Source organism: Mustelus asterias, chromosome 1, assembly GCF_964213995.1.
Source record: "Mustelus asterias chromosome 1, sMusAst1.hap1.1, whole genome shotgun sequence".
Lineage (NCBI taxonomy): Eukaryota > Metazoa > Chordata > Chondrichthyes > Carcharhiniformes > Triakidae > Mustelus > Mustelus asterias.
Genome location: NC_135801.1, coordinates 192,849,039 through 192,872,752, shown reverse-complemented (window position 1 = coordinate 192,872,752; position 23,714 = coordinate 192,849,039). Strand labels below are relative to the sequence as shown.

The 23,714-nt window shown below is 51.5% G+C and overlaps 1 protein-coding gene across 2 annotated transcripts in view; it reads left to right on the top strand.

Moving 5' to 3' along the window:
- Positions 1-238: 238 nt before the first annotated feature.
- Positions 239-23,714, top strand: part of LOC144501121 (polyadenylate-binding protein-interacting protein 2-like) — a 104,021-nt gene continuing 80,545 nt past the window's right edge. Inside the window, exon 1 of one of the 2 annotated variants that reach the window (XM_078224547.1) lies at positions 239-394. The gene's annotated coding sequence lies outside the window, so the exon portion shown is untranslated. The remainder of the gene's footprint in view (positions 395-23,714) is intronic. The other variant, XM_078224536.1, reaches the window with a different exon arrangement.

Here is a 23,714-nt window from a genome sequence, read left to right as displayed (position 1 = left end):
CACCGTGCCCGCTATGATTGACGTGCGTCCGGTCCAATGGGAGGACAAAACAGGGAACCGCCCAGCTGTGACTGACAGGAGTAGTGACCAATCGTCTCAGGGAAGACGGGCAGACGGCCCGGTGTTGACGTCCCGTATGTCCAATCGGGAGCGGGGACGACGCCCCCTAGTTCTGATGGACGTACGGGCTGAGCAATGGCAGTGCGGGATTGCGGGGGGGCGGGGAGGGTTGCTGTCCAATGGCAGCGGGCGAGGGGCGGGCCGCTGCTGCTCTTTCTTTCTCTGGCTGTGAGGGTCCGTCCGCTCGAGCTCCGGAGTCGGTTTGTGCGCGCGCAGGGCGGCCGCCGATCGGCACCGAGGGCTTTTAAACCGGCCCCCCCCCCGTTAACCTGAGGTAAATTCTTCACATGAAGCGCTGGCTGAGGCCGGGGGCGGGGAGAGGCTGCCTCTCTCTCCGCGGGGGCTGCAATGTCTTTGATGTCAGTCTTTGCCACTTGGAGGCTGTTTTTCCTCAGCGGCCCCAACACCGTGTGTCCCAATCCACCCCCCAGCCCCGCGGCCTCACTGCTGCCCTCCGCCGGGGGAGAGTCCTGGCTTCTGTCCCACCGGCCACTCACCCTCCCCCAACTCCCACCCCCACACCGTGCACCCCGCCCCCGGTTCTCTTCCCCCTCGTGCCCCCCCCCCCCGGGCCTGGTTTTCCCCCCACGTGCCCTTTCCTCTGGTGTCCCCTCCCCCCCCCCCCCCCGTGCCCCCTCCCCCCGCCCCCGTGCCCCCTCCCCCCGCCCCCGTGCCCCTCCCCCCCGTGCCCCCTCCCCAGGTCTCCCCCCCCCCCCCTCCAATGCCCCCTCCCCCCAATGCCCCCTCCCCCCCAATGCCCCCTCCCCCCCAATGCCCCCTCCCCCCCCAATGCCCCCTCCCCCCCCAATGCCCCCTCCCCCCCAATGCCCCCTCCCCCCCAATGCCCCCTCCCCCCCAATGCCCCCTCCCCCCCCCAATGCCCCCTCCCCCCCCCAATGCCCCCTCCCCCCCCAATGCCCCCTCCCCCCCAATGCCCCCTCCCCCCCAATGCCCCCTCCCCCCCAATGCCCCCTCCCCCCCAATGCCCCCTCCCCCCAATGCCCCCTCCCCCCCAATGCCCCCTCCCCCCCCAATGCCCCCTCCCCCCCCAATGCCCCCTCCCCCCCCAATGCCCCCTCCCCCCCCAATGCCCCCTCCCCCCCCAATGCCCCCTCCCCCCCAATGCCCCCTCCCCCCCAATGCCCCCTCCCCCCCAATGCCCCCTCCCCCCCAATGCCCCCTCCCCCCCAATGCCCCCTCCCCCCAATGCCCCCTCCCCCCCAATGCCCCCTCCCCCCCAATGCCCCCTCCCCCCAATGCCCCCTCCCCCCCAATGCCCCCTCCCCCCAATGCCCCCTCCCCCCCAATGCCCCCTCCCCCCCAATGCCCCCTCCCCCCCAATGCCCCCTCCCCCCCAATGCCCCCTCCCCCCCAATGCCCCCTCCCCCCCAATGCCCCCTCCCCCCCAATGCCCCCTCCCCCCCAATGCCCCCTCCCCCCCAATGCCCCCTCCCCCCCAATGCCCCCTCCCCCCCAATGCCCCCTCCCCCCAATGCCCCCTCCCCCCCAATGCCCCCTCCCCCCCAATGCCCCCTCCCCCCCAATGCCCCCTCCCCCCCAATGCCCCCTCCCCCCCAATGCCCCCTTCCCCCCCAATGCCCCCTTCCCCCCCAATGCCCCCTCCCCCCCAATGCCCCCTCCCCCCAATGCCCCCTCCCCCCAATGCCCCCTCCCCCCCAATGCCCCCTCCCCCCCAATTCCCCCTCCCCCCCAATTCCCCCTCCCCCCCCAATTCCCCCTCCCCCCCCCAATTCCCCCTCCCCCCCCCAATTCCCCCTCCCCCCCAATTCCCCCTCCCCCCCCAATTCCCCCTCCCCCCCAATTCCCCCTCCCCCCCCCAATTCCCCCTCCCCCCCAATTCCCCCTCCCCCCCAATTCCCCCTCCCCCCCAATTCCCCCTCCCCCCAATTCCCCCTCCCCCCAATTCCCCCTCCCCCCAATTCCCCCTCCCCCCAATTCCCCCTCCCCCCAATTCCCCCTCCCCCCAATGCCCCCTCCCCCCCAATGCCCCCTCCCCCCCCAATGCCCCCTCCCCCCCCAATGCCCCCTCCCCCCCCAATGCCCCCTCCCCCCCCAATGCCCCCTCCCCCCCCAATGCCCCCTCCCCCCCCAATGCCCCCTCCCCCCCCAATGCCCCCTCCCCCCCAATGCCCCCTCCCCCCCCAATGCCCCCTCCCCCCCCAATGCCCCCTCCCCCCCCAATGCCCCCTCCCCCCCAATGCCCCCTCCCCCCCAATGCCCCCTCCCCCCCAATGCCCCCTCCCCCCCCAATGCCCCCTCCCCCCCCAATGCCCCCTCCCCCCCCAATGCCCCCTCCCCCCCCCCAATGCCCCCTCCCCCCCCCAATGCCCCCTCCCCCCCCAATGCCCCCTCCCCCCCCCAATGCCCCCTCCCCCCCCAATACCCCCTCCCCCCCCCAATGCCCCCTCCCCCCCCAATGCCCCCTCCCCCCCAATGCCCCCTCCCCCCCCAATGCCCCCTCCCCCCCCAATGCCCCCTCCCCCCCCAATGCCCACTCTCCCCCAATGCCCCCTCCCCCCCCAATGCCCCCTCCCCCCCAATGCCCCCTCCCCCCCCAATGCCCCCTCCCCCCCCAATGCCCCCTCCCCCCCCAATGCCCCCTCCCCCCCCAATGCCCCCTCCCCCCCCAATGCCCGCTCCCCCCCCAATGCCCCCTCCCCCCCCAATGCCCCCTCCCCCCCAATGCCCCCTCCCCCCCAATGCCCCCTCCCCCCCAATGCCCCCTCCCCCCCAATGCCCCCTCCCCCCCAATGCCCCCTCCCCCCCAATGCCCCCTCCCCCCCAATGCCCCCTCCCCCCCAATGCCCCCTCCCCCCCCAATGCCCCCTCCCCCCCCCATGCCCCCTCCCCCCCCCATGCCCCCTCCCCCCCCAATGCCCCCTCCCCCGCTTTCCACCCCCGTGACCCCTCCCCCGGTTCTCCCCCCACCCCATGCCCCCTCCCCGGTTCCCCCCACCGTGCCCCCTCCCCCGGATCTCCCCCCACTGTGCCCCCTCCCCCGGATCTCCCCCCACTGTGCCCCCTCCCCCGGTTCTCCCCCCACTGTGCCCCCTCCCCCGGTTCTCCCCCCACTGTGCCCCCTCCCCCGGTTCTCCCCCCACTGTGCCCCCTCCCCCGGTTCTCCCCCCACTGTGCCCCCTCCCCCGGTTCTCCCCCCACTGTGCCCCCTCCCCCGGTTCTCCCCCCACTGTGCCCCCTCCCCCGGTTCTCCCCCCACTGTGCCCCCTCCCCCGGTTCTCCCCCCACTGTGCCCCCTCCCCCGGTTCTCCCCCCACTGTGCCCCCTCCCCCGGTTCTCCCCCCACTGTGCCCCCTCCCCCGGTTCTCCCCCCACTGTGCCCCCTCCCCCGGTTCTCCCCCCACTGTGCCCCCTCCCCCGGTTCTCCCCCCACTGTGCCCCCTCCCCCGGTTCTCCCCCCACTGTGCCCCCTCCCCCGGTTCTCCCCCCACTGTGCCCCCTCCCCCGGTTCTCCCCCCACTGTGCCCCCTCCCCCGGTTCTCCCCCCACTGTGCCCCCTCCCCCGGTTCTCCCCCCACTGTGCCCCCTCCCCCGGTTCTCCCCCCACTGTGCCCCCTCCCCCGGTTCTCCCCCCACTGTGCCCCCTCCCCCGGTTCTCCCCCCACTGTGCCCCCTCCCCCCACTGTGCCCCCTCCCCCGGTTCTCCCCCCACTGTGCCCCCTCCCCCGGTTCTCCCCCCACTGTGCCCCCTCCCCCGGTTCTCCCCCCACTGTGCCCCCTCCCCCGGTTCTCCCCCCACTGTGCCCCCTCCCCCGGTTCTCCGCCCACTGTGCCCCCTCCCCCGGTTCTCCCCCCACTGTGCCCCCTCCCCCGGTTCTCCCCCCACTGTGCCCCCTCCCCTGGTTCTCCCCCCCCACTGTGCCCCCTCCGCTGGTTCTCCCCCCCCACTGTGCCCCCTCCGCTTGTTCTCCCCCCACTGTGCCCCCTCCCCAGGTTCCCCCCCCCCCCCACTGTGCCCCCTCCGCTTGTTCTCCCCCCACTGTGCCCCCTCCCCAGGTTCCCCCCCCCCCCACTGTGCCCCCTCCGCTGGTTCTCCCCCACTGTGCCCCTCCCCTGGTTTCCACCCCCGTGCCCTCTCCCCGCCCCTGTGACCCCTCCCCCGGTTCTCCCCCCACCTTTGTGCCAACTCCCCTGGTTTTCTCCCCCCTCCTCCCCCCTCCTCCCCCCTCCTCCCCCTCCTCCCCCCTCCTCCCCCCTCCTCCCCCCTCCTCCCCCCTCCTCCCCCCTCCTCCCCCCTCCTCCCCCCTCCTCCCCCTCCTCCCCCCTCCTCCCCCCTCCTCCCCCCTCCTCCCCCCTCCTCCCCCCCGTTCTCCCCCCTCCTCCCCCCCGTTCTCCCCCCTCCTCCCCCCCGTTCTCCCCCCTCCTCCCCCCCGTTCTCCCCCCTCCCCCGGTTCTCTCTCCCCTCCCCCAGACCTCTCCGCGCCCCCCCATGCCCATGCTGGTTCTCCCCCACTGCGCCCTCTCCCGGTTCTCTCTCTCCCCCCCCCCCCCCACCCCGTGCCCATTCTCCCAGTTCTCCACCCCCCGTGCCCTCTTTGTCTCTCCCCCCCCCCACCCAGTTCTCCCAACCCCTGTGCCCCCTCCCCTCGTTCTCCTCTCTTTCTCCCCCCGTGCCCCCTCCCCTGATTCTCCCCCCCCTGTGCCCCCTCCCATGGTGCCCCCGTGTCCCCTCCCCCTGTTCTACCCCCCTTGTGCCCCTTCCTCTGGTTCCCCCCCATGCCCCTTCCCCTTGTTGTCCCACTACCCTGCCCCCTCCCCTGGTTTCCCCCCCCACCGTGCCCCCTCCCCTGGTTTCCCCAGCCCCGGTTCTCCCCACACCCCGTGCGCCCTATCCCGGTTCTCTCCCCCCACACCGTGCCCAATCCCCCGGTTCTCCACCCCCGTGGCCCCTCCCCTTGTTCCTCCCCCCGCTGCCCCCTCACCCGGTTCTCTCTCCCCCCCCCCCCCCCCCCCGTGCACCCCCCGCCCAGGTTCTCCTCCCCGCCCCCCCCCCCCTCTTGTCCCCTCCCCCGGTTCTCCTCCCCCCCCCCCCCTCCCCGGTTCTCTCCCCTCCCCTGGTTCTCTCTACCCCCCCCCCCCCCCCGGTTCTCCTGCCCCCTCCCCTCCCCCGGTTCTCTCTCCCCCCCCCCCCCCCCCGTGCCTCCTTCCCCGGTTCTCTCCCCCCCCCCCCCCCAATGCCCCCTCCCCTGGTTCCCCACCTACCCCAGTGCCCCCTCCCCCAGTTCTCATTCCCCCCCCCCCCCCCCCCCGTGCCCCCTCCCCCAGTTCTCCGTGCCCACTACCCCGGTTCTCTTCTCCCCCCCCCCCCCCCCCCCCCCCCAGTGCCCCCTCTCCTCTTTCTCTCTCACCCCCCACCAGGTTCGTCTCCCCCCAGTGCCCCCTCCCCCGGTTCCCTCCCCTCCCCTGGTATTCCCGCCCCGTGCCCCCTCCCTCGGTTCCCCCCTGCAGCACCCACCCCTCCCTTGTGCATCCCCCTGCCACCCCCTCTTCTCCCTGTGCAGCCCCCCCCCCCAATTCATACCCCTGATCCCACCTCCCCACCTTCCCTGTTCATCCCCTGACCCAACTTCCCTCCATGCATCCTCTGTGCATCTCTCATCCGCCCCAACCCACCCCCGTGCATCCCCCGGCTGTGCATCACTCCCTCCAATGATTCCCCCCCCCCCCTGCTCCCCCATGCATCCCCCTGGCTCTCCTGTGTGGCATGTCCCCCACCCCCCCCAGCCCTTGTGTCCTCCTCTCCTACCCCAACCCTTTGTACCCACTGACGGACGAGATGTTTATATTCGATTTCATTGTTGCTGGCTCTTGATGCAAATATTGGCCAACAAAACACAAATGGGTCATTTGGCAGGAAGTGGATACTTTGCACGTTAATTATTGATTGATATGTTCACATGTTTGTATATCTATGCTTCCTATCTTTTTGCTGATGGTGGGCTTTCTGTGGTTAAATCTGTTCAATTCTTTTGGAGACCAAGCCCTGTCTTCATACCATAGTGCCATGTGTGCCAATACCATATATTAACAGATTCTGCAGCTCAACATTGGGCATCTATGTACGCCATCAGCAGCAGAATTGTGTACCTTATGGCTTGGTGTGTATCCCTCATTCCTCCATAACCAACAAGCCTGATGAACAACACTGGTTTAATATGGAAAAGCATGTGAAACACTGCATAGAAAACCAAAAGATTAAGTGCCAACCCGACTAAAACTTCAAGACAGGATGACAAGCATGCTCAACTGTGAAAGCGGTATGTGACAGACAGACAAGCTCACCAATCCACAACCAACAGATCAGCTTGAAGCTCTTCAAACACTCTGGACACAATTATGCTCCCAAAGAGACGTGGCTCCACGAACATCTCCATCCTCGATGATGGTGGAATCCAGTATGAATGCAAAAGGCAAGGCTGAGGAGTTTTCAATTGCCCTTTACGGTCCTTTTGGTGGTCACTGCCATCATTGATGCCAATTTTTAGCCATTTTGATTCACTCCACCTGACATCACAAAACAACTAAGTCCTTTGGCCGTAGCAAAAGCTGAGGGCACTGACAACACCCTGGCTGGAATGTTGAACACTGTCTTCTACCCAAGAATGTGGAAATTCTAAACAAATCCATCTGCTCTAATGCTTTAATCATCAGTTTAATAGTGGAAGGAATCGTCAAGGATGTGATCAAGTGTCAGTAATAACCTGTGGTGTGTTTGCATTCTGCCAAGATCACTCGGCTCCAGTCCACATTGCAGCTATAGTCCAAACATGGACACAAGGTGAATTCCACAGATGAGATGAGAATGACTGTCCTTAACTTCAAGGCAATGTTTGTTTATGTCCACTATCAAGGAGTGCAAGTAAATTTGTAATTAATTGAAAACACCTCCTGGTGCTCCATCCCTGAAATTGAAAACACTCTCTTAGCTTTGTAAATCAAGGATCATGACTGCAATTGTTGGAGGCCAGTCATATCAGACCTAGGATGTTGCTCCTGGAGTTCCATGGTGTATTATGCACAACTACCTTCAGTTACCTGGCTGGTTCAGGTGGCTCAAGGGAAGTTGGGAACGGGCAACAAATTCTGGCCTTGCCAGAGATGTTGACATCCTATGAATGATTTTTTAAAAAAAACCTGCCATCCGTCAAAAGGTCAGACTTGGGACTATTTGCTGCTGATTGCACTCAGTTCAGTTCCATTCATAATTCCTCAGATAATGAAATAGTCCATGCCTGCTGCATGTAGCAAAAGAAGAACAACATTCAGGATTGGGCTGTCCAACTAGCAGGTGATCATGTGGAGATGCCGGCGTTGGACTGGGGTAAACACAGTAAGAAGTCTCACAGTGCTTTTGAACAGAACAGTGGCTTTTGCTACCAAATAAACATGTTGGACTTTAACCTGGTGTTGTGAGACTTCTTACTGCAACTGGCAGGTGACATCCATCTCCAATATAAAAAAAGATTAACCACTTTTATTATGATCTCCAAATCCCAGATTATGACCTGGAAGGATAAAGGAAGTCCAGGTTCATGGGAAAATATCGAGTTCAGAATTCCCCTCCCAAGTCATATACCATTCTGATGTGGAGATATCAACATTCCTTCATTGTTACTGGGTCAAAACTCTACCTTCACCAAATGGTCAACAGCTGTTCAAAGATGTTCACCACCACCACCTACTTAGGGTAGTAGGCAAGGAATATAAATGTTGCCATTTCCAGCATGCCTGCATCCCATAAATCAAGTATGGGGCCGTTTGTTAAAGAACAGTAGTCTGGTGGTTATGGTACAGGACTAACATTGTGAAATCATGAGTTCAGACCACTCTGAGAAGTAAGTAAATTTGGCAATTTGTACTAAAATGGTGACAGCTACATTATAGAAGACAAGAAATCGAAGCAGGAGTGGGCTACCAGGACCTTCAAGCCTGTCCTGCATTCAGTGCGACCATAGCTGATCTATGCAGGCCTCGATTCCTTTTCTGTGCCATTTCCCCATAGTCCACCTCACTTTAAATACTTCTATTGATCCAGGCTTCACCCTTTGGGGCAGGGAATTCCAGAGATTCACCACCCTCTGCAAGAAGAAATTTCTACGCACCTCAGTTTTAAATGAACAGCCCCATATCTTATAGCTATGTCCCCTTGTTCAAGATTTTCCCACTAGAGAAAACATCTCGCCATCTATCCTGTCAAGCCCCCTCAGCATCTTATATGTTTGAATAAGGTCACCCCTCACTCTTCTAAGCTCCAAGGAGTACAGACCCCGACTATTTAGTCTCTCTTGATAGGACAACCCCCTCACCCCAGGAATTAGCCTAGTCAATTCCCTTTGGGCTGTCTCCAATGTTGATCATAGAATTCCCTACAGGCCAGAAAGGGGCCATTTGGCCCATCGAGTCTGCACCAAACACAATTCCACCCAGGCCCTATCCCTGTAACCCCACGTATTTACCCTTCTAATCCCCTGACGCTAAGGGGCAATTTACCATGGTCAATCCACCTAACTCTCACATCTTTGGACTGTGGGAGGAAACCCATGCAGACACGGGGAGAACGTGCAAACTCCACACAGTCACCCAAGGCCGGAATTGAACCCTGGTCCCTGGCGTTTTGAGGCAGTAGTGCTAACCATTATGCTACCATGCTGCCCCAGATAACGAAACTGCTATATCTCTTTTTAGGTAAGGGAACAAAACTACACAGTATTCCAGGTGAGGCCTCACTGACACCCTGTAGAATTGTAACAAAACTTCCCTATTTTTAAACCACTTTGCAATAAAGGCCAAAATGCCATTTGCAGCCTTAATTACTCAACTGGTTCATCAATATGTGTCAAGAGAAGGAACCTGTGTTCTTCCCTTCCTTGTCTGACCAGAATGTTGAATCTCTCATTTTTTGTGCTTGACTTTAATGCCATTTGAACTTGCCTAGCAAACCCTTTGATAGTTAAAATCGAACACAAAATTGCATTACCATTTGGACTGCAGCGTGTCAAGAAGACCCACTTTCTTAGGGCAGCTAAAGATAGTCATAGAATCATAGAAACCCTACAGTGCAGAAAGAGGCCATTCGGCCCATCTAGTCTTCACCGACCACAATCCCACCCAGGCCCTATCCTCATATCCCTACATATTCACCAGCTAATCCCTCTAACCTACGCATCTCAGGACACTAAGGGGCAATTTTAGCATAGCCAATCAACCTAACCCGCACATCTTTGGACTGTGGGAGGCACCCGGAGGAATCCCACACAGACACGAGGAGAATGTGCAAACTCCACACAGACAGTGACCCGAGCCGGGAATCGAATCCAGGTCCCTGGAGCTGTGAAGCAGTAGTGCTAACCACTGTGCTACCGTGCCGCCCCAATAAGTGCAGCCACCACAGCATCATTGACATTCTGAACTTTCAATATATTGGTAGTGTTGGGAAATTGTACCTTTGGGAACAATATTTTTCTTTCAAAATTTGGAAAGCCATTATGTTATTTGGATATTTTTTAAAGGTCATAAGTTCATCTTGGACTGGGAGTAGGCATGACTTTTCCAAGAAATCACCTGACTAGCATGGTATTTGAGGAGGAAAGCTATTTGAACAGAAGTGGATTACGTTTCTGGCTGATAAAACCTGTTTTAAAAGGCAAAGGCTTGTGTGACTTACCTTAGGAAATCACCTGAAAAAGATGAGCTTTAAGTTTTGCACTTGTTCTTTTGAACTCAGTTGGGAATAAACCAAGAAGGAGGAAAGTTGTCCAATTTACACGCTCCTCGCCTTACCTGAAACAGTGGTTACCAATATCCAGCAAGGAGTTCTCATCTCACTGGAACTTGTCTGTATTTGGAAACCCAAGAGATTGAGATGAGAGAGAAGTTCCAATGATTGATTTGACCTCCTCCATGCTGAAGCTCCATTGGTGAGAACCTCCGGACTAGCATTCTGTCTTCACACAAGGGAGCACCAGATTAATGGCATCAAAACCCTACAAACTTTACCCTTTCCATAAAATCCTCTTTAACCCCCACTTTCTGCAGATACATTATTTGTTTGTCCTTTATGTGTGCTTGGGTATTTTAAAAAGGATAGATAGTTACATTTTATAGATTACAAATTGTGCGTTAATCAGTTCTTGTTTATAAAGAGATTTTGTTTTCTAATCAATTATTGAGTTTATTGAAAGAGACCTGATTAGAGTCTCTTTATTCTGGGTCTAAAGGAGCAAAGGTAAACAGTTGACCATTTTGGTGAGTGAATTAAACATTTGCACTAATGGTGAAGTAGTAGGGTGAGAGTAACTGCACATTCCTGCCATTCCAAACATAACAGTGAATATTCTATGAATAAATGTTTGTGTATGCCCTGTTCAAGTAGGACATTTAATTGTGATGGAGCAGGGATTTGGGTGTCCAAGTACACAAACCACAGAATCACAGAGTTGCAACAGAGCAGAAGGAGGCCATTCAGCCCAAAATGCCAACACCGGCTGACCAAATGAGCTACTCACTTGGTGCCATTCCTCTGCCTTTATCCGTAACCCAACACATTATTTATTTTTCAGGCAACAATCCAATTCCCTTTTGCATGCTTCAATTGAACCTGTCTTCACACTTTTAGGCAGTGCATCCCAGACTTAATCACTCGCTGCTTGAAAAACTGTTTCTGATGTTGCTTTTTTAATTTCTTTTGCCAATTACTTTAAATTTGTGCCCTCTTTGCTCTCAATCCTTTCACGAGTTTCTGCTCAGGTCCCTCATGATTTTGAATAACTTTATCAAATCTCTTGCCCTTCTCATCCTAGGAAGGTAGACTGGAGCAGATCAGACTATCTGCATAACTGAATTTTCTCATCCCTGGAATCAATCTCGTGAATATTTTCTGCACACTCTTCAATGCTTTCACATGCTTCCTATAGTGTGGCACCCAGAACTGGACACAGTACTTCAGTTGAAGTCTAACTCGTGTCTTGTACAAGTTCAATGTAACCTCCTTGCCCTGGTACTCTATGTTCCTATTGAGAAAGCCTTGAATGCTATATGCTTCATCAACTGTATGCTCTCAAACTCTCCTGGCCCCTTTATTGACTTGTGCACATATACAGCCTATTTCTTAGAGTTGTACCCTTTTTTTAGAAAAGTATTGTCACTCTGTTCTTCTGACCAAGATGAATCACCTCTTATATCTCCACATTGAATTTCATTTGCCATTGTCTACCCATTGCAACAACTTGGATATGTCTTTTTTGAAGTTGTATATTATCCTCCTCACAGTTCCCAATGCTTCCAAGTCTCATCATCTGCAAATTTTGAAATTGAGCCCTGTACACCAAAATCCAGGTGATTTAATATGTTTCAGGAAGTGCAAGGGGCCCAACACTGACTCCTGGGGAACTCCACTACAAACCTGCATTTGTGTTACTGCCCCTTTTATTCCATAAGCTCCAACTTTGCTCACAAGTCTATTGTGTGGCACTATATCAAATGTCTTTTGTAAGTCCAAGTACACCACGTCAACAACATTGCCCTCATCATCTTTCACTGTCACCTCTTTAGAAAGCTCCCAAGTTATTTGAGCACAGTTTTTTCTTAAATCTGAGCTGGCTTTCCTTAGTTAATTGAACTTTTGTCCATGTGACCATGAACTTTGTCCAGAATTATTGTTTCTAGGGGCAGGCCTTTATGGCGTCGCTCGAGCAAGACTGGAAATTCCCGCCCAAGGTCAATGGACATTTCTGTTGTACGCCTCAAGCCCGCTTCGATTCTGTGGCGGCTGCGGTGGTAGAATTCTAGCGTAGGTTTCCCCACCACCTGGGTTAAATTGACTGACCTGTAGTTGCTGGGCTTATCTTTACACCAATTCTTCAGTCCTCTGGCACCACTTTTGAGTCGAAAGAAACAAGCTGGAAACTATTCCGCTAATATTTTTCTTCTTTGTGTTCTCTTCCCCCACCTTTGACCTTTTGAGAGTGTCAAGAATGAGAGGGCATGGATTTAAAGTAATTGACAAGCAAGGAAGACATGAGAAACTTTGTTACACAGCAAGTGTAACGGCACGGTAGCACAGTGGTTAGCACTGCTGCTTCACAGCTCCAGGGACCTGGGTTTGATTCCCGGCTTGGGTCACTGTCTGTGTGGAGTTTGCACATTCTCCTCGTGTCTGCGTGGGTTTCCTCCGGGTGCTCTGGTTTCCTCCCACAGTCCAAAGATGTGTGGGTTAGGTTGATTGGCCATGCTAAATTTGCCCTTAGTGTCCTGAGATGCGTAGGTTAGAGGGATTAGTGGGTAAATATGTAGGGATGTGGGGTAGGGCCTGGGTGGGATTGTGGTCGGTGACGACTCGATGGGCCGAATGGCCTCTTTCTGTACTGTAGGGTTTCTATGATTTTATGAAGTGCTTAACATCTGGAATGCACCTCAACCAGTCCTGATAAAGTATCGACTTTTAAGTAGACGCAGTTTATCTAATACTTCCTTTCAAGTTAAAATCGTTCTGTTATATTAATTACCTCCTTTTTCACCATGGCCTGGGGGGCATATCTGCTTCCTTGATAAAGACAAATGTAAAGTATTCATTTAATACCTCAGCCACGCCCCCTACTTCTATGTGAAAATCCTCTTTTGGTCCTTAATCCGTACTCTTTCATGGGACATGGGTGTCGCTGGCTGGCCAGCATTTATTGCCAATCCCTGGTTGTGCGAGGGCGGTTGAGAATCAACCACATTGCTGTGGCTCTGGACTCGTATGTAGGCTAGACCGGGTAAGGACGGCAGATTTCCTTCCCTAAAGGACACTAGTGAACCAAATGGGTTTTCTGACAACAGAGAGAGAGAAAGAAAGAAAGAAAATTACCAGCACAGTCAGATTGTATCCAGTGCCTCCCACCACATATACAAGGATATGCCGAAGGATAGTGAGATATCAGGATACAGCCACAATTGGCTCAGCGGTGCACAACCAAGCTGTCAGAATAATGGCAACAGAGCCATTGAACTTGGATTTGATTTATTATTGTCACATGTTTTAGTATGCTGTCAGAAGTATTGTTTCCTGCGTGCTATACAAACAAAGCATACCGTACATTGAGAAGGAAAGGAGAGAGTGCAAAATGTAGTATTACAGTCATAGCTAGGGTGCAGAGAAAGATCAACTTAATATGGGGTAGGTCCGTTCAAAAGTCTGATGGCAGCAGGGAAGAAGCTGTTCTTGAGTTGGTTGGTCCGTGTCCTCAGACTTTTGTATCTTTTGCCAGACAGAAGGAGGTGGGAGAGGATATGTCTGGGGTGCGTGGGGTCCTTGATTATGCTGGCTGCTTTTCTGAGGCAGCAGGAAGTGTAGACAGAGTGAATAGATGGCAGGCTGGTTTGTGTGATGGATTGGGCTTTGTTCACGATCCTTTGTAGTTTTTTGTGGTCTTGTACAGAGCAGGAGTCATACCAGGCTGTGATACAACTATGGTGCATCTGTTAATGTTGGTGAAAGTCGTTGTGGACATGCCAAATTTCCTTAGCCTCCTGAGTAAGTAGATGTATGGGTGGGCTTTCTTAACTATAGTGCAGGCATGGAGGGACCAGGACAGGTTGTTGCTGATCTGAACACCGAGAAACTTGAAGCTCTCGACCATTTCCACTTCATCCCCGTTGATGTAGACAGGGGTATGCCCTCCACCACGCTTCCTGAAGGTGATGACTAGCTCTTTCATTTTGTTAACATTGAGGGAGAGATGATTGTCGTTGCACGAGTTCACCAGATTCTCTATCTCTTTCCTGTACTCCGTCGCATCATTGTTTGAGATCTGACCCACTATGGTGGTGTCATCAGCAAACATGAAAATCAAGTTGGAGGGGAATTTGGCCACACAGTCATAGGTGTATAAGGATTATAGTGAGGGGCTGAGGGGACAGCCTTGTGGGACACCAGTGTTTTGGATGATCATGGAGGAGGTGTTTGTTGTTGCCTACCCTTATTGATTGTGGTCTGTGGGTTAGGAAGTCTAAGATCCAGTCGCAGAGGGAGGAGCTGAGCCCCAGGCCACGGAGTTTGGAGATGAGTTTTGTAGGAATAATTGTAGGGAACAGGGACAGCCCGGGAAATTACCGACCGGTGAGTCTAACCTCAGTGGTTGGTAAGTTGATGGAGAGGATCCTGAGAGACAGGATTTGTGATCATCTAGAGAAGTTTAGTATGATCAAAAGTAGTCAGCACGGCTTTGTCAAGGGCAGGTCGTGCCTTACGAGCCTGGTTGAGTTCTTTGAAAATGTGACCAAACACATTGACGAAGGAAGAGCGGTGGATGTGGTCTATATGGACTTCAGCAAGGCGTTCGATAAGGTCCCCCATGCAAGACTTCTTGAGAAAGTGAGAGGGCATGGGATCCAAGGGGCTGTTGCCTTGTGGATCCAGAACTGGCTTGCCTGCAGAAGGCAGAGAGTGGCTGTGGAGGGGTCTTTCTCTGCATGGAGGTCAGTGACCAGTGGAGTGCCCCAGGGATCTGTTCTGGGACCCTTGCTGTTTGTCATTTTCATAAATGACCTGGATGAGGAAGTGGAGGGATGGGTTGGTAAGTTTGCTGACGACACCAAGGTAGGTGGTGTTGTGGATAGTTTGGAGGGATGTCAGAAGTTGCAGCGAGACATAGATAGAATGCAAGACTGGGCGGAGAAGTGGCAGATGGACTTCAACCCGGATAAGTGTGTAGTGATCCATTTTGGCAGATCCAATGGGATGAAGCAGCAGTATAATATGAAGGGTACCATTCTTAGCAGTGTAGAGGATCAGAAGGACCTTGGGGTCCGGGTCCATAGGACTCTTAAATCGGCCTCGCAGGTGGAGGATGCGGTCAAGAAGGCGTACGGCGTACTAGCCTTCATTAATCGAGGGATTGAGTTTAGGAGTCGGGAGATAATGCTGCAGCTTTATAGGACCCTGGTTAGACCCCACTTGGAGTACTGCGCGCAGTTCTGGTCACCTCATTACAGGAAAGATGTTGAAGCCATTGAAAGGGTGCAGAGGAGATTTACAAGGATGTTGCCTGGATTGGGGGGCATGCCTTATGAGGATAGGTTGAGGGAGCTTGGTCTCTTCTCCCTGGAGAGACGAAGGATGAGAGGTGACCTGATAGAGGTTTACAAGATGTTGAGAGGTCTGGATAGGGTAGACTCTCAGAGGCTATTTCCAAGGGCTGAAATGGTTGCTACGAGAGGACACAGGTTTAAGGTGCTGGGAGGTAGGTACAGAGGAGATGTCAGGGGTAAGTTTTTCACTCAGAGGGTGGTGGGTGAGTGGAATCGGCTGACGTCGGTGGTGGTGGAGGCAAACTCGTTGGGGTCTTTTAAGAGACTTCTGGATGAGTACATGGGATTTAATGGGATTGAGGGCTATAGATAGGCCTAGAGGTAGGGATATGATCAGCGCAACTTGTGGGCCGAAGGGCCTGTTTGTGCTGTGGCTTTCTATGTTCTAATGGTATTGAAGGCTTAGCAGAGTCAATAAATAGGAGTCTGACATAGATGCCTTTGTTATCCAGGTGTTCCAGGGTTGAGTGTAGGATCAGGGAGATGGAGTCTGCAGTGGACCTGTTGTGGCGAAAGGTGAACGGTAGTGGATCCAGGCAATCTGGGAAGCTGGAATTGATTCATGCCATGAATCACTTTTGAAGCACTTCATAATGAATGATGTCAAAGTCACTGGACGATTGTCATTAAGGCACGCTGCTTGGTTTTTCTTTGGTACCGGGATGAATGGTCGTTGTCTTGAAGCAGATAGGGGCCTCAGATTGTTGTAAAGAGAGGTTGAAGATGTCTGCACCACCAGCTGGTCTGCACAGGATCTGAGTGCTCGTCCAGATACCTCATCCGTGCCAGTCGCTTTCTGTGGGTTGACTTTTTTGAGGAGGCTGCTCTGACGTCTGTGATAGTGGCCGCAAATATGGGTTCGGCCGAGGCTTCCGGTGTGGAAGGCGTGCTCTCACTGATCTTTTGCTCAAAACGGGCATAGAATGCGTTGAACTCATCGGGGAGGGGTGCATTGGTGCCGGCAATTTTACATGCCTTCATCTTGTAGCCTGTAATGTCTTGCAGACCTTGCCGCAGTGGGTGGGGGGTCTGTGTGGCAAGCCTGGGACTCTAGCTTGGTCCGGTACTGTTTCTTGGTATCTTTGATGGATCTCCGTAGATCGAATCTGGATTTCTTGTAGGTCAGGGTCGCCTGACTTGAACACCTCAGACCTAGACTTCAGCAAGCAGTGGATATCCCTGTTCATCCATGGTTTCTGGTTGGGAAACACACGGATTTGCTTCTTTTATACACAGTCTTCTACACACTTACTAATGAAGTCAGTTACTGTAGTGGCATACTTGTTCAGGCTGGCAATTGAGTTTTTAAATATTGACGACCCAGTGACTCCAAGCAGCCCCCTAGGAGATCATCCAATGGGGAAAGCCTTGCAGGAGTAAACTAGACAATGTGGAGCTGAGAAATTTAAGATAAAGGTCCCAAGCTTTACAGAATGTATCCGACTCAGCTCGAAGTAAACAAGTCAAAAATTCCATTGGTGTACATTCCATAGTGAATTTATGCTAATTCCGAATTGAAGGGGGCGTATCACTAATCCATGAGCAAAGTATATTTTTCCATGCTCCAAATGTTAGGATATTGTCCAGCCTTTTCCCATTTGCATTATTGATCTTTTTGTTTGGGAGACCCAGTATCAGATGCAAGGAGTTGAACTTTAAGGCCATATCAAAGATCCTGTCAAGCTCTTTAAGAACATGAAGCCAATATAATCTGGCATGACAAGGATATGGTGGGGTCAAACTTATTCAGCAAGCTTGGAGTAATATGCAGATGGTGCAGTATCTTAAGATGAGTTTCTTTTGTTCTATTACAAACTGAAACTTAGCACATTGCCAAATATCATAGCACGTTTCCTCGTCAATATTCACTGCAAGGTCTCTCCCAAGACCGCAGCATATCCAATATATTATCACAAGGTCTAGAGCGTAGAGTTGTAAAATTTACTAAGTACCTGGGCCCCACAGGCTTTTTTCCACCAGGGAAATCTGAGCATCAAAAAGAAGAGTTGTCTTTTTATGGATAAATTCCCAAAGTTGCAAATATCTAAAAAAGAAATGTTTTGGAATATCAAACTTATCTAACACCACCTTAGGATCCCTAAGAAACAAAAGTGACTGCAAGGAGTACAAGGACAGATCAGCTTCAACAACAAGCCATATGAAGGAAGGCTCTCCCCTAATCCATTCACGGATAAATCTGAGGTGGGAAGCTAAATGGAACATCTTGATATTTGACATCCCGAGCCCTCCTTTAGAACCAGGCAACTGTAGCTTACCCAACTTTAAACGCGGCTTGTTCTTATTCCAAGCTACAAAGTAAGCAATCCATAAATTTCTTTAAGGGCCTTAGCAGACAAGAGGATAGGTAGCATTTGCAGAGGACAAAGTAACCTAGGCAACACACCAATTTTAATCAAGGCAAATCTACTCAACTGGAAATCAGTAAAAATAATCAATAATTTAAGCCCCACTTAACTGAGGCTAATAATGGAGGAAAGTTTGCCTTGTCTAGCAGGGGTAATACGAATGCCCAGATAAGTAAACCCCAATGGAGACCATCTCGAGGAAAAACGAGAAGAAGATTAACGTGGGGCGGCACGGTGGCACAGTGATTAGCACTGCTGCCTCACAGCGCCAGGGACCTTGGTTTGATTCCCGCTTGGGTCACTGTCTGTGTGGAGTTTGCACATTCTCCTCGTGTCTACATGGCTTTCCTCCAGGTGCTCTGGTTTCCTCCCATAGTCCAAAGATGTGCAGGTTAGGTTGATTGGCCATGCTAAATTGCCCCTTAGTGTCAGGGGGTTAGTAGGGTAAATAAGTAGAGTTATGGGGATAGGGCCGAGGTGGGATTGTGGTTGGTGCAGACTCGATGAGCTGAATGGCCTCGTTCTGCACTGTAGGGATTCTATAAAAAAAAGAGGGAGTCTACCCCTTAATTTGTTCGGAGCCATAGATTCCAATTTTGTGAAGTTAATCTTATAACCCAAAAAAGACTAAATCTAGCTATCACATCAATAATAGCAGGAACAGAGACATTAAGCTTGGAAACAAACAGCAACTCATCCACATAAAGCAAAATGTTATGTTGCCTATCTCTACTAGACAACCTATAAACCTGGAGGTCCAGTCTAATGGTCTCTCCCAAAGATTCAATAGCTGGAGCAAACAAAAGAAGGGGGGAAATCTCTGTCTATTGCCCCTCTGAAGGCTGAAATTCTCAGCCGTGTAATTATTTGTATGGACCACTGCCATTGGGTTCTAGAGTTCTTGAATTCACTTCATAAAGCCCCTCCTAATCCAAACTAATGCAACGCATAGAACAACTAACTCCATTCTCTCCTATTGAAGGCTTTTTTAGCATCCAGGGAGATCATTAAGCAATCCAAAGCATGCTTTTGGGAGATTTGGATAATATTCAGCAGTCCTCCTAACATTAATGCATGAGTTCTGGCTGATCACCCTGGAAAATCACAGGAAGGATTTTCTCCAGGTTCATCGCCAAAACCTTAGACAACACTTCTAAATCAACATTCAATAAAGCAATGGGTGTGTAAGAGGTACAGTGCTCAGGATTCTTGCCTGGTTTCAGGATTAAATATTCACTTCCCGAAGCAACTGCAGTAGCAGCCCTATGCCAACTGAAGACGAGAGGTCATAGTCTTAGGATAAGGAGAAGCAAATTTAAAACACAGTTGAGGAGAAACTACTTCTCTCAAAGGGTTGTGAATCTGTGCAATTCGTTATCCCAAAGTGCGGTGGATGCTAAACAGATTTTTAATTGGTAATGGGTTGAAGGGTTATGGGGAGAAGGCAGGAAAATGGGGGTGAGGAGCATATCAGCCATGATCGAATGGCGGAGCAGAATCGATGGGCCAAATGGCCTAATTCTGCTCCTATATATCTTATGAGTGATGATACATAATCACTCAAAACCATCAGACCTGGGAACCTTGCCGGATTGAAGCTCCTTTATTGCAGAGACCACCTTCTCCCCGGAGATCCGAACATTTAAAGCTGTTCTCTGTCTCAGAAGATCTGAGGGTCAGAGGAGATGCTCCATAGGTACCAGAACATCCTCAACTTGTTCTAATTTAGACACATTGGTGTAAAAGCTCTTAATAGCCTTGTTATAATCTTGGATTTATGTCTATGGCTACAGAAACTGTGCCAATTCCCCATACCTTCTATGGCTCTAACTATCAAATCCTTTGTTACGTACAGGCTGTCTGTAAACAGCTTTTTTTGATTGTTTCCCCCTTTATAAGCATATTTATAAGGGATATTTCCCCAGGGTTTTCATGTGATTCAATTTTATATTAACCCCATAATGACTCGAAATAGGATGAACAGATGACACCAAGATTGGTGGCATAGTGGACAGTGAAGAAGATTATCTCGGACTGCAACAGGATCTTGATCAATTGGGCTAGTGGGCTGATGAATGGCAGTTGATGTTTAATTTAGATAAATTTGAGGTGAAGCATTTTGGTCGATCGAGTCGGGGCAGAACCTACTCAGTTAATGGTAGGGCACTGGGGAGAGTTATAGAACAAAGAGAGTGCAGGTTCATAACTCCTTGTAAGTGGAGTTACAGGTGGACAGGGTGGTGAAGAAGGCATTCGGCATGCTTGGTTTCATTGATCAGAACATTGAACACAGGAGTTGGGACGTCTTGTTGAAGTTGTACTAGACATTGGTAAGACCACACTTGGAATACTGTGTACAGTTCTGGTCACCCTATTATTATAAAAAGGATATGATTAAACTAGAAAGAGTGCAGAAAAGATTTACTAGGATGCTACCAGGACTTGATGGATTGAGTTATAAGGAGAGACTGGAGAGACTGGGACTTATTTCCCTGGAGCATAGGAGGCTTAGGGGTGATCTTATAGAGGTCTATAAAATAATGAGGGGCACAGATAAGGTAGATAGTCAACATCTTTTCCCAAAGTTAGCGGAGTCTAAAACTAGAGGGCATAGATTTAAGGTGAGAGGGGAGAGATACAAAAGGTTCCAGAGAGGCAATGGTTTCACTGAGGATGGTGTCTGGAACGAGCTGCCAGAGGCAGTAGTAGTTGGTGAACTGAAAAAGTAATGCTAGATAGAGGAAACCCATGTAGACACGGGGAGAATGTGCAAACTCCACACAGACAGTGACCCAAACGGGAATCAAACCAAGGTCCCTGGCGCTGTGAGGCAGCAGTGCTAGCCACCATGCCGCCCCACGTTAATCTTCTTCTCGTTTTTCCTCGAGATAGTCTCCATTGGGGCTTACTTATCTGGGCATTCGTATTACCCCTGCTAGACAAGGCAAACTTTCCTCCATTATTAGCCTCAGTTAAGTGGTGTTGACTTCACATGATGAGATAGGCATACAGTGATTAATCGGTCTTGTTGGCAATGACATGGAATTTCCATTAGAAGCAGTGTAGATGGGACCAGGTGTCCAATCTGGACTAGAGCTCCTTGCCTGTGAGGCTGCTAGTCAGATGTTTTAAAAAATAGACTGAGAGTTTACAGTCCAGCAAGACAATTAATATTGCTTCCACAACCAGAGCCCCATGACTCCCAACTCTCTACCCTGTCTTTGACAAAAGACATTTCTCCCTTGTCTGGGTCCCCGAGAATGTTCAATGTCTCAAACCATTAAGAATTGAAAGGAAGGTTGTGGGGCTCTTTATCTTAACAGACAAGAACTGGTTATGAAATGCTGATGGCCTTTGTATAGCTGTCTTTAGTCTGTGCAGTCCACAGGGGGTCCTTAGTGGCTCTTCAACGATAATGATATGTGGAGTCACAGACAGTCCTAGATTAAACTATTTTAGTCTTGTCCAGTGTGAAATTTTTAGAGAGAACAATATTCTCTACATAGAACATAGAAAAACTACAGCACAAACAGGCCCTTGGGCCCACAAGTTGCCCCGGTCATGTCCCTACCCACCTAGGCTTATATATAGGCTTACCTATAATACCTATATTTTAAGAAAAATATATAGGATAAAGTTTTAGCTCCTCACACATATCACTATTTCTCTTTTTGTCTTCCTTGTATTCCCCTGAAAAGCTGAACCAACCATGTGCCATGGGCTTAGATCTAGCTACACTCTCCATAGAAAACAATCATCTTATCAGTATTCAGAACTGCATACTGGTTGGACAGTGGAATGCACTTTACGGATTCCTGCACTGTCGACCTATTCTTCTTGACTGCCTGCGGGTCATTCGATTCCTCTCTGTCTGAATACACTTAAGCACATGTCTATTAATGTGCTATCCACGAAACTCTCAACCTGACGAAGATGATTGATGAGAGTAGGACAGTAGATGTTGTCTACATGGAGTTCAGTAAGGCTTTTGACAAGGTCTCTCATGGCAGACTGGTGCAGAAGTTGAAGTCGCATGGAATCAGAGGTGAGCTGGAAAGGTGGATACAGAACTGGCTCGGTCAAAGAAGACAGAGGGTAGCAGTGGAAGGGAGGGCTGAATGGAGGGCTGTGACAAGTGGCGTTCCTCAGGGATCAGTGCTGGGACCTTTGCTGTTTGTAATATATATAAATGATTTGGAGGAAAATGTAACTGGATTGATTAGTAAGTTTGCGGACGACACAAAGGTTGGTGGATTTGCAGATAGCGATGAGGATCATCAGAGGATACAGCAGGATATAGATCAGCTGGAAACTTGGGCGGAGAGGTGGCAGATAGAATTTAATCTGGACAAATGTGAGTTAATGCATTTTGGAAGGTCTAATTCAGATAGGAAATATATGGTAAATGGCAGGACCCTTAAGACTACTGATAGGGAGAGGGATCTAGGTGTACAGGTACACAGGTCACTGAAAGTGGCAACGCGGGTGGAGAAGGTAGTCAAGAAGGCATACGGCATGCTTGCCTTCATCGGCCGGGGCATTGAGTTTAAAAATTGGCAAGTCATGTTGCAGCTTTATAGAAGCTTAGTTTTAGGCCACACTTGGAATGTAGTGTTCAATTCTGGTCGCCACACTACCAGAAGGATGTGGAGGCTTTGGAGAGGGTACAGAAAAGATTTACCAGGATGTTGCCTGGTATGGAGGGCATCAGCTATGAGGAGATGTTGGAGAAACTTGATTTGTTCTCACTGGAGCGACGGAGGTTGAGGGGTGACCTGATAGAGGTCTACAAGATTATGAGAGGCATGGACAGAGTGGATAGTCAGAAGCTTTTTCCCAGGGTGGAAGAGTCAATTACTAAGGGGCATAGGTTTAAGGTGTGAGGGGCAAGGTTTAAAGGAGATGTATGAGGCAGATTTTTTTACAGAGGGTGATGGTGTCTGGAACTCGTTGCTGGGGGAGGTAGTGGAAACAGATACGATAGTGACTTTTAAGGGGCGTCTTGACAAATACATGAATAGGATGGGAATAGAGAGATATGGCCCCTGGAAAGGTAGAGGGTTTTAGTTAAGTCAGGCAGCATGGTCGGTGCAGGCTTGGAGGGCCAAAGGGCCTGTTCCTGTGCTGTAATGTTCTTTGTTCTCTCGGATGTACTGCCATGCACCAGCTGCTGCTCGAGTTCTAATACCTGAAGCTCACGCTGCTGCAGATGACAATATTTCCTATACAAATGGTTATACAGGGCATGAAAAGTGATCTGGGGTTCCCACATAAAGCAGGATGTGCACTCTAGCGGTCAGGGCAACCCTGTCATTACTCTATCTAACCGTTAATAAATCTTGTTACTGCTAATAAACCATCACCAATACTCATAACTCTTATGAATATGGATAAACCTTACTAATGCTTGATGCACCTTATTAGTCATATTACACCTTAATTAAAAATCACAACGTTCATTTTAAAATGTAATTCAAAAGGCTAATGAAGTGTTGGTTTTTTATCTCTTTTGGGTTGGAATGCAAAAAGGAGGAAGCTTTAATTTTGATTTCAATAGTCTTCATCTGATACCATAAAGAGCATTCAGTTTTGAGTACAGTCTGTGTGGAAGAAGGGAGGGGCAGTTTGGAAGCTTGGAGGGGTAGCAGATTCACCAGAATGTTGCCTGGACTTGAAGTGTTATGTTATAGATAGATGACATTAATAAAATCAAAATTGCAGATACTGAAAATCTGAAATATAACAGAAAAATTCAGCAGGTCTGGCAGCATTTGTAGACATGATGTGGAGGTGCTGGCGTTGGACTGGGGTGGGCACAGTAAGAAGTCTCACAACACCAGGTTAAAGTCCAACAGGTTTATTTGGTAGCACAAGCTTTCGGAGCACTGCCCCTTCATCAGGTGAGTGGAGAGTTGGGTTTACAAACAGGGCATATATAGACACAGACTCAATTGTAAGATAATGGTTGGAATGTGAGTCTTAACAAGTAATCAAGTCTTTACAGATTCAGACAATGTGAGTGGAGAGAGTTAAGCACAGGTTAAACAGGTGTGAATTGTCTCAACCAGGACAGTTAGTAAGATTTTGCACGCCCAGGCAAATTGTGGGGGTTACAGGTAA